A 13760-nucleotide genomic window follows, 5' to 3' on the forward strand; every position below is an offset into this window, starting at 1 on the left:
AGAAATGGGCATTACAGGAAACAAAATATTCATTCATATTTGAGTTAACGAGTCATTGACAGCTGCTCAGAGACAGCAGGCTCCAGCTCGACTCTGATTGGTTGTTTTCATGCACTACTGTCAGGATATAGTGACCGTTTTATAAAAACAACTTTTTTAAATAAGCATTTGCTCCAATTCTACCCACTGCTGCTTTAATGCAGCGGTGATATTATTACACAAATATCATTTATAATAGCACTTTCACTTTTGATACTTTAAGTAATGACTACATACTTTTACTCAAGTAGGGTTTTGATTGTAGGACTTTTACTTGTAGTGGAGTATTTTCTCAGCATGGTACTGCTACTTTTACTCAAAAAGATATGAGTACTTCTTCCATCACTGGCTGTAAAAACAAAAAAATGCATCAATCATTTCTGCGTGTCTTTCAATTAGAAGAAATGTATTTTGGTCCCACAGGCTGGCTCATGCTCTGTGTTAGTAATGCTGCCACGGGGCTCTGCAGCTATACCTGATTTGGACTTGCAGACAGCTGCAGGCCTTGAACCAGCAGAGGACGGCGAGGGCACCGAGACTGTGATTAAAACAGAAGTGAAGAACACAACAGTCGCACATCAACCATACATCTCTGTCTCTCCGTAACACACTCTCTGCTTCTTCATTATTGACTCCTTCACCTACTCTCTTGTTTTGTCTTCCTGTTTTCTCTCACCTTGTACCTCCTCACCCCCCCCTCCCTCCACACTTCTCTCTGCTACTCCAACTTTATGTCCTCCTTTCACCCTCACCTCTTGGTCCTCCACATCTCCCTCTTTCTTTCCCTTAACCTCCTGTTCTACTTTCTCTTCCTCCCTTCCCTTCTCCTCTGCTCCTGCAACCCCTTTCTTTCCATCCTTTTCTCTTCTCACCTCCTGCTCTTATCTATGTCTCTATCTCTCTCTACCACACGCTGTCCCACACCATCTTTGTTTCTCTCCCTCCCCAAAACACACACACATACACACACTCAATTCTTCTTATTAAATTAGTAATAATGTCACCATGCTCCCTCCCAGGAGGCCAGTGTTATTGACTTCATTATGCAAATGTAAACCAGCCCACAGCTATACTACTGATGGGATAAGACACACATACACACAAACACACACACACACACACACTGTTTGTAGGCAGCGTGTGCTGGCCAGGAAAAATTTCTTGCTGTTTCAGATAATTATGTCAACCAGTGGTGTTGATGTGTATTCGCATGAAATCTGCTAAATCCCATGGGCCTGGGGCTTTTTATATCTGTCTTGGAGTGACAATGCGTTAGTATAGAATACAATAGAATAGAATAGAAAATGAATGCCCACAATGCAGAATTTGTATCTGAATCCGTCACACTTTTACCACTTCAGGTGTTAATCATAGACTGTATGTAAGAAGAGGACGTAGTCACCGTGACGTCACCCATTGGTTTGTGGACTGCCGTTTTGAATGCTTTGTGTTCGGCATTTTGTTTTTTTTTACAACCAGAAGTAACACGAGAGGGTGAAGCTAAGTACAACCGACATTTTTAGGCGACCAAAATGTTACAATTAACTTTCATGAACTGAAAACACACTGTGAAAGGGTTAAAGTTCTAAGATGAAAACACAGACCAGTCACAGACCGGACAACGCCGTGGTAGCGACCTGTCACTCTAAAGGTAGCCACGACCTAAAGCATACCCTGCTTTATCGTCGAATATCAAATATTTTCACCACTTTATCTTGCCGTCAGACAACCCTTTCCGACGGGAAACTGAACTGAAAGTGAATCTGTTTCTCGATGCTGGGGGCATGCCGACCGTCATCTACTGTAAGTAATACACCTACTATAAGTATCTCATACAACCTCACTTAAAAACACCTGAACTATCCCTTTAAAGTTGTAAGATGAAAACACTGACAACTCCCATACCGGACACCGCCGTGGTAGCAACCTGTCAATCACAAGTAGCCACGCCCTAAAGCATACCCTACTTTATGGTCTATTTGACTGTAAATGGGACAATAATTTACTAAATGAACATCATGCTGTATTGAAGAAGACTTGAAACTAGCGATTGAGACCATAAACTCATGTTTACAATGTTTACTGAGGTAATAAATCAAGTGAGAAGTAGGGTCATTTTCTCATAGACTTCTATACAATCAGACTTCTTTTTGCAACCAGAGGAGTCGCCCCCTGCTGGCTATTTGAGAGAATGCAAGTTTAAGGCACTTCAGCATTGGCTTCACTTTTCAGACCTGGATGTTGCCAAAAATGTAAAATTATAGTTGATTTTTGAAGACTCTCTGTACCTGAACATCCTGTAATCAAAGTGTTGGTGGTTTGATCCTGGGCTCCTCTTTGTCCATATGTTTAAGTGTCCTTGAGCAAGACACTGAACCTGAAATTAAGTTGCTTTGAGCAAAAACGTCTGCCAAATGAACGTTTGATTTCAACAAACGTATTTCTATTATATCAGACTTTAAAGAGTGTATAGAGACAGACCTGTTGTCAAACATTTCATTCACACATTTTGAAATTTCTGGCGGCCCAAATCTAAAAAGCATATTTCTGCTGGCTCTTCATTTGGTTTTCAATGCCAGCTTTAACAAACTATTTGGCTATGAACAACTCTTCACAGGAAACAGACCAGGTGGGGAATGCAGGCCAGGTGGATGTATCCAATATGTACCTGAGTTGCTCGTGTGCCTTCTGCGGTAATTTGTGCTTTGTGGCTCAGCCAGGGAAGTGATAATACTCTCATCTTGACTCTGATCTGCCGGTCGGGCCGTTTTTTTCCGTCACATTGGCACTCGCTGTTTGCCAAACAACGCTGTCTTGATACATGTTCACAGACCTGGGAACGTACTGGTGAGTATACAGTAAACACACACACACACACACACACACACACACATATACACACACTTGACAACACAGTATTGGCAGAGGCAGGCCAGACAGATGGTAAGACAGCAGAGAGCAGGGAGCAAGTGGAAATTAAAGTCACAGTGTCAGGAAGAACAATTAGAGCTCAGGGACTAATATTACATGCACACTGACTGACTATTAACCGGAGGAAATAACTATGAGGTCAGTCATCATTTGAACATTACTATGTCATTTTATTATATTTATTATGTTGGACTTCAGTAATAAAATAAAATCACTTTAAATCACGGCCTAAAGTGGCTGATTGCTTTTATAAAACGGTTACTGCATATACCTGGCAATGTTTCATAACATAAATGCACAGCAACAAAAAAATGCAATAATTTATTGATAACAAATAATCATCTTTACACCAAGCAATGTAGTTCTTCAATGACATTTAGCAGAATGGTTGCCAAGCAACACAGAGACGCAGTGGAAAGTATGCTTAAAGATGGGGTGATTATTAATATCTGGATATTGCCATTAATTGTGCAATTGCTGAAGTAGTTTTCAATCATGCTACCACTCTTCTTTGCTGGTACAGGGGTGATTGTCTCTGGGCAGGTGAGTTTTAATTACGTGGTCCCAGAAGCAAGGACATTGTTCCAGCTTCATCTCTCGCTGTTGTTTGAAGGCCAGTAAGATTGAAGGGACGATTCACATTTACGCCCCGTCACTGACATGATTTCTCTCGCCTCTAGGATCAGAAAGTTTTGGTACAATGTTGCTTCGAAACATAGACTGTATATAAATTTGGACGACGCGTCTCCACTTCCTCCTACTGCACAAAAGTGAAGCCAAAATATCCCGGATACAGGAGCTGCCATCTTGACATTTTGACGTCATTTGGAACCAGAGTCTGCTCAGTAGTGATCGGGTGACTGGAGCTGCGGTATCGAGGTCCCGCCCACACACCCGCCCGAGCCAATCACGAGCCGAGCACAGTCAGTCACAGCTGTCAATCATGACGTCTCAACCTCTTTTTATAGCATCAAATAAGTAATTAAACCAAACTTATCAGAAAAATTAAGACTTGAACACACATCAGCGTGATAAGAACTATCTGAAATGACAGAAACCATCTTTGGGAAAAATGTATTTGATATGACCTTTTAGTTTGACCCATGTCCCATCCGCTAACGTGGAGGGGTCAGGATTTATGAGCTATACTGCAGCCAGCCACCAGGGGGCGATCGAGAGGTTTCGGCTTCACTTTGGTCGTGTCTAGAAGGTAACCCACAAGTTGGGAAACTCTCGGTTAAGGTCAGGCATTGACCTCGAATAGTTAAGGTTAGGATAGGTCGACGGGCAGCGAATCTTGCGAGAGTTTTTTCAAGTTTTTGCCAGATTTCGTAATTTGCGGGTTACTTTGTAGACACGACCTTTCACATTTAGGAAGCTGTCATGTCGTCTATCTTTATATACAGTCTGGTTCGTTCTAAGCAGTGGTTTGTGTAGATTGTAGTGTTGCTGGCTGCTTCCCAAATTGATTTTGTTTGTAGCTTCGCATGCTTGGATTGTGCTTATTTAAGCCTCATAGAGCAGCTATCATGGCTTGTTTAAACAATGTTACAAAATGTTTTTCTGAGACAGTTTGACTAAAACTAATAAAACTCGGTAAACAGTGAAATTAATAGCAAAGCTGAAAACAAACATTTCCATTTGCCTGTCTGAGTAAGTGTCTGAGTGAGTGATTTACTGACTCACTGACTGACAGCGTACCATATAAAAACATCTATTCACCAGTTATTCAGGGAGATGATACTTTCGCTTCAGACTGTCTGGTCACAGGGCATTAGAAATGAGGAGCTGTGCACCAGTCACCTCATGCATTTTTAATCAATCAATATCCTCTTTTCTACATCTCTTTCACCTTCTCTGTCTGCCGCTCCATCTTTCTCTGCCTCTGCTACTTTTTCTCACTCGCTATCTCTCGGCTGTTACTTTATAAGTACTGTAATTGTTGTCTTCTCTCTCTCTCGCTCTGTTGCCTTTTCTCCTTGAACTGCTGCTAAGTTTATTAATTCGTCTGGTCTGTCTCATCCCACTCTGTCTGTAGGACACTCTCAGTCCATCTCGAGCCACAATAGCTCTCTCATCTGTCTCTTGTCCTTCCTCTGCTCTTTCTCTCTCTGTTGCTCTTTACTTTACTTTACTCCATCTCTCTGTCTCCATATACGTCCTGTCTCGTCTCCTTCATTACATCTTGAAAGATTAGGGTTGTAGACGCCCTGCCCCATTTGACTAACTTTGGAAATGTCCCGGTTTACTTTGTTTAATTAGAATAAGAACACAGTCTGTCTGAGCGTATAACAGAGCCCTCAGTGAGACATGCAGAGACTCACACAGCTAGGATTTAAAACAAAGGCATCCATACAGAAATATGAAAGGGTTGGTTCACCAAATAACAAAAAAAGGAAAACATATTTTCTGAATTTCCACTACTTGCATCTGCAACGTGCAGATAGTTTTGGCTTTATTTGTCAAAGTTTTGAGATATTAGTCAATTTCTGCTGCAATGCAACACTAATGAGTAACCTTTCTTCTTCCCTGAAGCAATGTTTTTGGTACTCTAAGGATGGGTGATACCATAAAATGTTGCTTTATACGTAGGCTGGGATCGCTGATATCAGTTCTGATATAAATGCATTTTATTATTCTGAGCATCTAATGCAATATTGTGTATATACTTCTGAATATACTCTGTATTTGAATTACCACCGAACAGTCTGATAAACATTTCTTTTCACTGTTCTCTGTTAATTACTTAATCACATGCATGTTAAGATGCGAGACAGCTTCTAATGATAAATAATAAATTAATGTTTATCATGGGAATTTTCTCAACTAATGAGGTGACCGCTGCACAACAGCAGCAGGGAAGCAAAGAGCACTAAGAAGAGTGTTCAAGTGCCCAGAATGTGAACTAATTGATGCTCGTATCGACACTCAAAACATGACTGCATCTCTAGTATTGATATACTTTACAGATCGACCTGCCCATCCCTATAATCCACACACCACACTGTGTTCATTAGAAAGACTTCTACTACCTCTAGAGAAATAGTCCCTTTGAAAAGTGTTGACACTGTGTTTTGAGTATTATGATAGTGAGAAATAGGTACACTGATTCTGGAAAGAGATGCTACTTTAGATTTTTTTTTATCTTAAATGGTTTTAAATCTTTTGAATGTTGTGGGCACTACAAATTAAAGGTGCAGTGTGGAGGATCTGGCGCCATCTAACAGTGAGGTTGCAGATTGCAACCAACTGAAGAGATAGATAAGAGATATTAAATGTTATTTTTATTAGCTAGAATGTTGTTAACCCTGTTATTGACAGCACTGTGTAAGAGTATAAAAAAATACAGAATATCCCGTATATGTTAGCAATATTAGCTATATGGTGAAATTATGTACATAATGCTACAGTATATTCTGTGGAGTAAGGCTGCAGTGTTGTATGTAATGCTTCACATATAATCAATATTCATTTAGGTCCTTTATTTCTATGGTCACAGAACCACAAAAACGGACACTTTACTTCCTGTCTGAAGTGTAAATGGTGCACGGTGCGTGAAGTCTACGATAAAGTTCACTGAAGACAAATTCATCTCAAGAGCATTTTTACTGAATTCCCACGGTGATTACCCTAACCTACCAGCAAAGTAGAAGCGCAGGTCGCCTCATCCGATTTAACAGTTACATAACACTAAGAGAGTAGGAAAATATTTTTTTAATGTACCGTTTAAAACACTTACACTACATTAGTGTGTGCCCGCATGAGGTAGATCAAAAGCATAATCTCCCATAAGGGCTTTTCTCAGAGGGGGAACTCCTGAAAGGTGAAATTACCCTGTGATTCATTGAGACAATATAGCAGATATCCATCTGGGGATAATCTAGTGGTTACTACATATATTTGCAAGGGGAGTCTGTCGAATAATGCACAGAAGCAGGACGTATGGGAGTGTTAGAGGTATTTCTGCTGTGTCTTAAACAGGAGATACAGTAGGTAATAAATGTGGAAATAACAGGGAACGCGAGAATATTATCTGTCATTAGGAAAAAAAAAAAACCCACAGAAGCTCTAGAATTAAATATATTGCGTAGAAATTGACCAAGGGCTGGATTCGATAATGGGACTTAAAGCTCGTTGTGATTTACATTATACATTTTGCCTCCGCTCTTGATAAATATGTGACAAACGCATTGAATTGTATTGAGCTCCCGTGAGCTACCGCTGCAATATCCAGGTCTAATAGCACTCACAGTTCTGCCTCCAGGCACGCACACATGACTGAGTATGTGCCCTCGCACACACACACACACACTTGAGCCAGCCCATTAAAAAGGAAAAACACTTCCTGAGACAAGGAGCACAAATAAAAAGGAATTAGGGTGTGATTCATGGCTTAAATGTCTATATATCCACACGGTAGAGACGGAAAACCACACACATTCTGAGGCTGCCTTTGTTTTTGCATGGTAACCTGTAGAAGCACTCTACTTACCCATGATTTTAAGATTAAAATGGATTTCTAAAGGAAGCAGTTGCGTTTAGTGCTGCTGCTTGTGTTGTGTTTTCTGTGTTTTTGGTGTCCTTGTTTACCTTGAACTACGTAAACTGAATAAAATGTTCAGGGACGTTATTTAACTGGACTAAATTCTTTCACTCTGCACAATTTGCAAAGTCAGGGAAAAGGACTGTTTGCCGCTTAGTCACTGTCGCAAAGTCTTTTCCTGTATAAGCACAATTGGTGGCAGCATAAAATAGTGTAATTCTTACTGTAATCATGCACCCTGCGCTTTAATTATAGGGGTAAAGATACATCTGCTGTTGGATCACTCGGAGGCATATGAAATAACTCTAATTGTGAAATTAATGACAATCATTTCGCAAAGCCTGAAGCAATGCTTCACAATGATTATAGATTAAATTCCATAAAATGACACTTTTAAATGGGCTGTTAATGAGATTGCATTACTGCTTCAAATGAGGAATGTGTTGCTTGCATTAAAGATAATTTAAGTAAATTACAGCCCCTAACCATTATATTTTATTGTATTAGAAATCAGTTAACTTATCAATCATGAGTGGCATGGACACCAACTGTTCTACTCAAATGACAAATTAGGCATAAAAGCTTTTTTTTTTATCTGCTCATGCTGGTCCTAGCATGAGAACACAGGTGTCTATTTCAAGTACTAAATTTCTTTTAGGTTATGGATGTGTGTTGAGTTTGAAGTCCTTTACAGGTTATGCAAGTTGGATCCAAATTTCATTGTAAATTTGAATAAATGCATTAAAATGATAGCTTTTTAGACTTTGAGTGATTTTATTTGACCTCGTAAAAATTTTCCATGGAGGACACTGAAAAGTCACTTCAGTCCCAAGGGCGTACATGGTCAGAAAGTTGTTCGTCCACACATGGTGAGTTCTGCTGAATAAACCTGTTGTTCATACTATCCAGCTACAGAAATTCAGGTTTCAGTGTCGGTGGATTTCTTGTCTGGAAACATCAACGATGTCAGTGCCACAACTTTCTCAAAAAAAGCAGACAGTGATGCTGAAAACTATGGGCTTTTCTGAATCACCAACGGCTAAAAGCTGCTCTCTTGCTGCACATCAAGAGATTATAGGAGATATTTGCCAAGATGTTGCTCAGTTTGGACCTCACCCTCCCTCCTGCCACCACCTCCATGTCACAATAATGCTAGTTAAATCTGTATATATTGATGTCTCCTCCCTGTACAGCCCACAACAGCAGAACAGTGAACTCTACACATCTGTCTTTTCTTTTAGAGTGAATCCGTGTAGACACATCTGTCCAAACTGTGTAAATGTGTGCGACTGTGCCGTCTCCACCTCCTCGCCCCGCATGGTGACAGGTGTCTGTATCTTCCTGCTCCGTCTGAAATCTTTTTCTTCATTCTGACACCGAGCTGCAAACAATGAAGCTCACCACCACACTTTTTCGAGTATGTATCCTCAACCTAACAAATACCCCCTATAAATAAATAAAAGATGTTAAATTGCCCCACAAAAGGGTAATATGTTGTGAAAAGGGAGCTGCTGCAGCAGGTGACGCTTCCAGCTGATCAACATCTGCTGTAGAAAAGCCTTCAAGTGCGCCATCACCAATTTACACTTTACTGCACTTAAATAAACACTTTTATTCTGAATATTAATTATTAGTTTCTGAAAAAAATCATGTGCCTCTGTGTCCTCCGGTGCTCCTAATGGCATCTGCAAGATTTAACAGACCGGAGGAAAACAACCAATCAGAGCCGAGCTGGAGTCTGCCGTCTCTGAGCAGCTGTCAATCAATCACGAACTCCAATCAAACGGTCAAACTAGGCAGTGCTGATCAAATATGAATCAATATTCTGTTACTGTAATGCCTATTTCTCACCTCAAATGTTTTCAGAAACATCTTGTAGTGTACTGTGTAGCTGTAAAATGAGAACGTTTAATATGGGATTTTTGCCCAATGATGCCAGAAATATTCTGCCTACTGCAGGTTTAAGTAAAAATACAAAAGTAGCTTTTTTCCACACGATATTTTGAATAGCCTACCAGTTGCATATAGCGAAAGGGCTAATGGTATATCATGACTGTGTCCACTTCAATACACCGACCTATAATGAAGAGATTGATTTACTTTCAACACCAGGATGGCCGAGTGGTTAAGGCGTTGGACTTAAGATCCAATGGACATATGTCCACGTGGGTTCGAACCCCACTCCTGGTAGAGACATAACTTTAATCACAAGGTTTGATCCCGGACTAAGCACTGCTCCTAAGGTCAAATTTCATGTATCGGTACGTGTTGAATGAACAGCCAATAGGAACGCTCTCTCTCTGAAATGACCTGAATTGACCCAAAGTCTCCCGTCACGGGCTAGATTATTTAAAGCCTGTAAACAGAGCCATGAGGTGATGCAGAAGTCTAGTTTTCTATCGAATAACAATATGCTCAAAGGTTATTATGGATTTTTTGTCCAATGATGCCAAAAACACCCTGAACACTGCTCTGAACCCTGTTTTTTTCTCTCAGATAAAGCAACAAAAACAAAACCTAACCATCATATACATACTGAATAAACATGAAATTTGACCTCTGCTTTTAACCCAGAAGTGGGCTGCTGTTAAGAATTGGGCTGCTGTGTGCTGTCCTGGGGAACAACTTTGGGTTCAGTGTCTCACTCAAGGACATGCAGACAGTAGGAGTCTTGTGAAGTGAACCTTGTGATTAAAGGTTGTTCCATGACACACCCTATAGTCTGTACCAGGAGTGGGGTTCGAACCCACGTGGACATATGTCCATTGGATCTTAAGTCCAACGCCTTAACCACTCGGCCATCCTGGTGTTGAAAATGAAGCAATCTATTCCTTATTCTTCGGTGTATTGAAGTGGACCCAGTCATGATGTACCATTAGCCTTTTAGCTATATGCTATATAACTGGTATGGTGTAAAAAATCTACTTTTGTATTTTTACTTAAAGCAGCTATAATTCATATCTCTATAGTGACAATGCATCACATGTGCATAAAGTGAAAATGGTCACTCTTAGTGATGAACCCATCCAACTGCAGATTTCCTCAGCTCTACAAAGTGTTGTAGCTACTTTCAGCTCATTGTTTTGGATTTTCACCCCGCTATTTTACTGTTCTGGTTCAGTATCAGAGCTCCATCATTTTTGTCCACAACAGCCAGTTATATTCAGCTAAAAGCTCTGATAAACCCATTGAACACTACCTGCCCAGCACCAAATGACAGCTAGAGCTAACTTTTAGTAGCTGAAGAGCCCTCAAAAGTCGGTGGAGACCAAAAATAGAGCTAAAAGGAGAGTGAATATTGAACTTACATTTGCCAGGTAGCAAGAAACGCAACGCCATGTCTGCTGGATCTGTCAATATACGCAACCGTATGCTAACAAGCTCTGCAACTTAAAATGTGGTATTATGTCAGTGTTGAGTTCAAAGCTTGTCTCCACAGCCCAAAAGTAGCCAAAAAAAAACAAAAAAAAAGAGAGGACATTTTCAAGAAAAGTAATTTCACATATACTCTATTTTAGTCCGACATTATTATAATCACCTCACCTCGGTTTGATATTTATTATCTTCTATAGTTACATTTAAATCCTTCACATGGAGGTTACCTTTTTCTCACATTATCCTCTTGTCTCAGAATCAGAATCAGAATCAGAATCAGAAAGGTGTTTATTGCCAGGTGTAAGGGGTATACACGAGGAATTTTCTTTGGCTTTTGTCTCACTTTCACTGTCATTTTGCTTCTCTCTCCATTTCTTTCCTTTCTCTCGTTTCCACCCTCACTCTTTCTCTCTATCCATGTGAAATTGTATCTAAATTCTGCCCATCCTCGATGTCATGTGGTGTAAACAGCAGATATGAGTCTATACTCTTCACTGGTGCACTCACTGAAACGGATATTCCACATTCATATAGGCTATTTCCAACTACCTGGGTCTGCAGTTAGATAGTTTTTCAGATAGGATGACGTGTAGGAGGTATATGAGTGGCAGAAGGTTTGTGTGTTTTGCTTGTGCATGTGTGTGTGTGTGTGTGTGTGGGCTGAGATAGGCTGGCAGCAGCAGGCATCTGGTGACATCTGGTCCAGACAGATAAAGTAAGAAACACGCACTCACACTCTCACTATCTGGAAGAAGCTGCCTATTTCTCTCTCTGTCACAATCTCTCTCTCTCTCTCTCTCTCTCTCGCTGTCAAAATCTCAAATTAGCTTTATTGACAGGAAAGCAGCATATGTTGGCAAAGCAATCCAATGGCCATAAAATAATGTGTCTTTTCTGTATGAGTGCCTTTCTTGAAACCACATAAATTACAATTATTTTCTGGGTATATTTTTTTTAAATACTGTAATGTCTCTTTATGAGAGAAAGTGTAAACTCTCACTTTAAAAAAAACTAAAACTTTTAAGCAAACATGCAGGAGAAATTCTTAAAATGTTTATAAAAAATAAAAAGCTAATTTGATGTCCATGACAGCTGAACAACTCCATCTGCTGAGGTCATCCTGTGATTCAGAGGAGCTTCTGAGTGGACCTTGTGCTGAGATTGTTTTTGTCAACTGCTGTTTACAAGTCCCAGAGATCACTTTGTAATCATAACCGCTTGTCTTGCTTCTTTTTCATTTGTGGATTTGTGGCTTGATGCACCGCTACTAGAGCAGTTATCGTCCATTTATACTAGGGCTGTCAAAGTTAACGCGATAATAACGTGTTTTAACGCAAATTTGTTGTAATGCCACTAATTTATTTAACGCATTGACGCGTTAACTAGAAAACTTAAGGAATCCATGTAATACTAGCATATCGCGAAAGAGGCTAAATAACGCTCCAAACACACGCTAGATTTTGGCAAGGAGAAATTGTCATGCCCATTTTCAAAGGGGTTCCATGACCTCTGACCTCAAGAAATGTGAATGTAAATGGGTTCTATGGGTACCCACGAGTCTCCCCTTTACAGACATGCCCACTTTATGATAATCACGTGCAGTTTTGGGGCAAGTCATTACGTTTTTAAGTGTTGATAATTGATTTCCAATAATAAATATTTACACACATTTGTATAAAGCAAGCATATTTGCCCACTCCCATGTTGATAAGAGTATTAAATTGACAGATGTCCCTTTACGGAACATTTTGAACGGATAAAAAAATGTGTGATTAATTTGTGATTAGTCGCGATTAAATATTTTAATTGAATGACAGCCCTAATTAATACTAATGACTTAACAAATCAGAAGGATTCAAAGGTTTATTTGTCACCAACTTATGTGTAGTGTTGTTGCTAAAAGACTTGTGTGGAAAAATAAGGATAATAAAAAGGATATAAAATAACAAAATTATAAATATATTTCAAAAAGTTAAATATACATGACACCAGTGCAAAGGGTTCACTAAATTGGCAAACTAGCTCTTAAATTAATAATTGCCATTCCTGCTTGTCAATTTCAAAAGCAATGTGTCATCTTAATCCAACTCTGATAATAACAAATTTTGATAATATTGCTTGCTTATCTCTAGGAATGCAATTTACCATCATTTTCATTATAGGATATTATCTGCAGATTATTTTTGGTCTATATACTTGGTCTATAAAACGTCAGAAAATAGCAAAAAAATTTCATCACACGCTCCCAGAGCCCAATGTGACATCTTCAAATGTCTCGTTTTGTCCAATCAACACTCCAAAACACAAAGATATTATGTTTACTTTCATAAAATATTTGCATTTGAAAGTATGGATCCAGAGAAATTTTGATATTATGTCTTAAAAAATTGCCTTAACAATTAGTGGAATATCAAAATCAATTTTCTGTCATACAGTAATCGATTCATTCAGTTGTTTCAGTAGGCTACTAGAGACTTCCTAGTATAATATTAGCTTTTATATCTGCTCATAATCACACTTCGAGATTTACACACCCAGATGAGATGTGTGATATATTCACCTCCCCCGAGCTGACAGACCTCTGACCATCAGGGACCTCATCACCCTCAGGTGAACCGGGGCCAATGTCCCAGTGGTCCTAGGCCTCCGGGGCACAGGCCAAATTGGCCCGGTGAGTGACCTCTGTGAGAGAGCAGATGACGTGTGACAAAGAGAAAATTAGAGAGGCTGACTATCACAAAGAAGGGCCACAGAAATGACAAAGATTGGGACATAAAGAAAGAAGGGAAATGGAGCGGGGAAATGATATAAAAAGAGATGTGGAGGGATAAAAATGGAGAAGATGAGTGGAAAACATGGGCGGATGGATGGA

The 13760-nt window shown here is 39.7% G+C and overlaps 2 non-coding genes across 2 annotated transcripts; one reads left to right on the top strand and one right to left on the bottom strand.

The window, feature by feature from the left end:
- The first annotated feature begins 9620 nt into the window (after positions 1-9620).
- trnal-uaa (transfer RNA leucine (anticodon UAA)) lies at positions 9621-9703 on the top strand. Its single transcript has one exon. It is a non-coding gene; the product is annotated as a tRNA-Leu (tRNA).
- Positions 9704-10238: 535 nt separating this feature from the next.
- On the bottom strand, positions 10239-10321 carry trnal-uaa (transfer RNA leucine (anticodon UAA)). The gene has a single exon. It is a non-coding gene; the product is annotated as a tRNA-Leu (tRNA).
- Positions 10322-13760: the final 3439 nt, after the last annotated feature.

Source organism: Sebastes fasciatus, chromosome 18, assembly GCF_043250625.1.
Source record: "Sebastes fasciatus isolate fSebFas1 chromosome 18, fSebFas1.pri, whole genome shotgun sequence".
In the NCBI taxonomy this organism is placed as follows: domain Eukaryota; kingdom Metazoa; phylum Chordata; class Actinopteri; order Perciformes; family Sebastidae; genus Sebastes; species Sebastes fasciatus.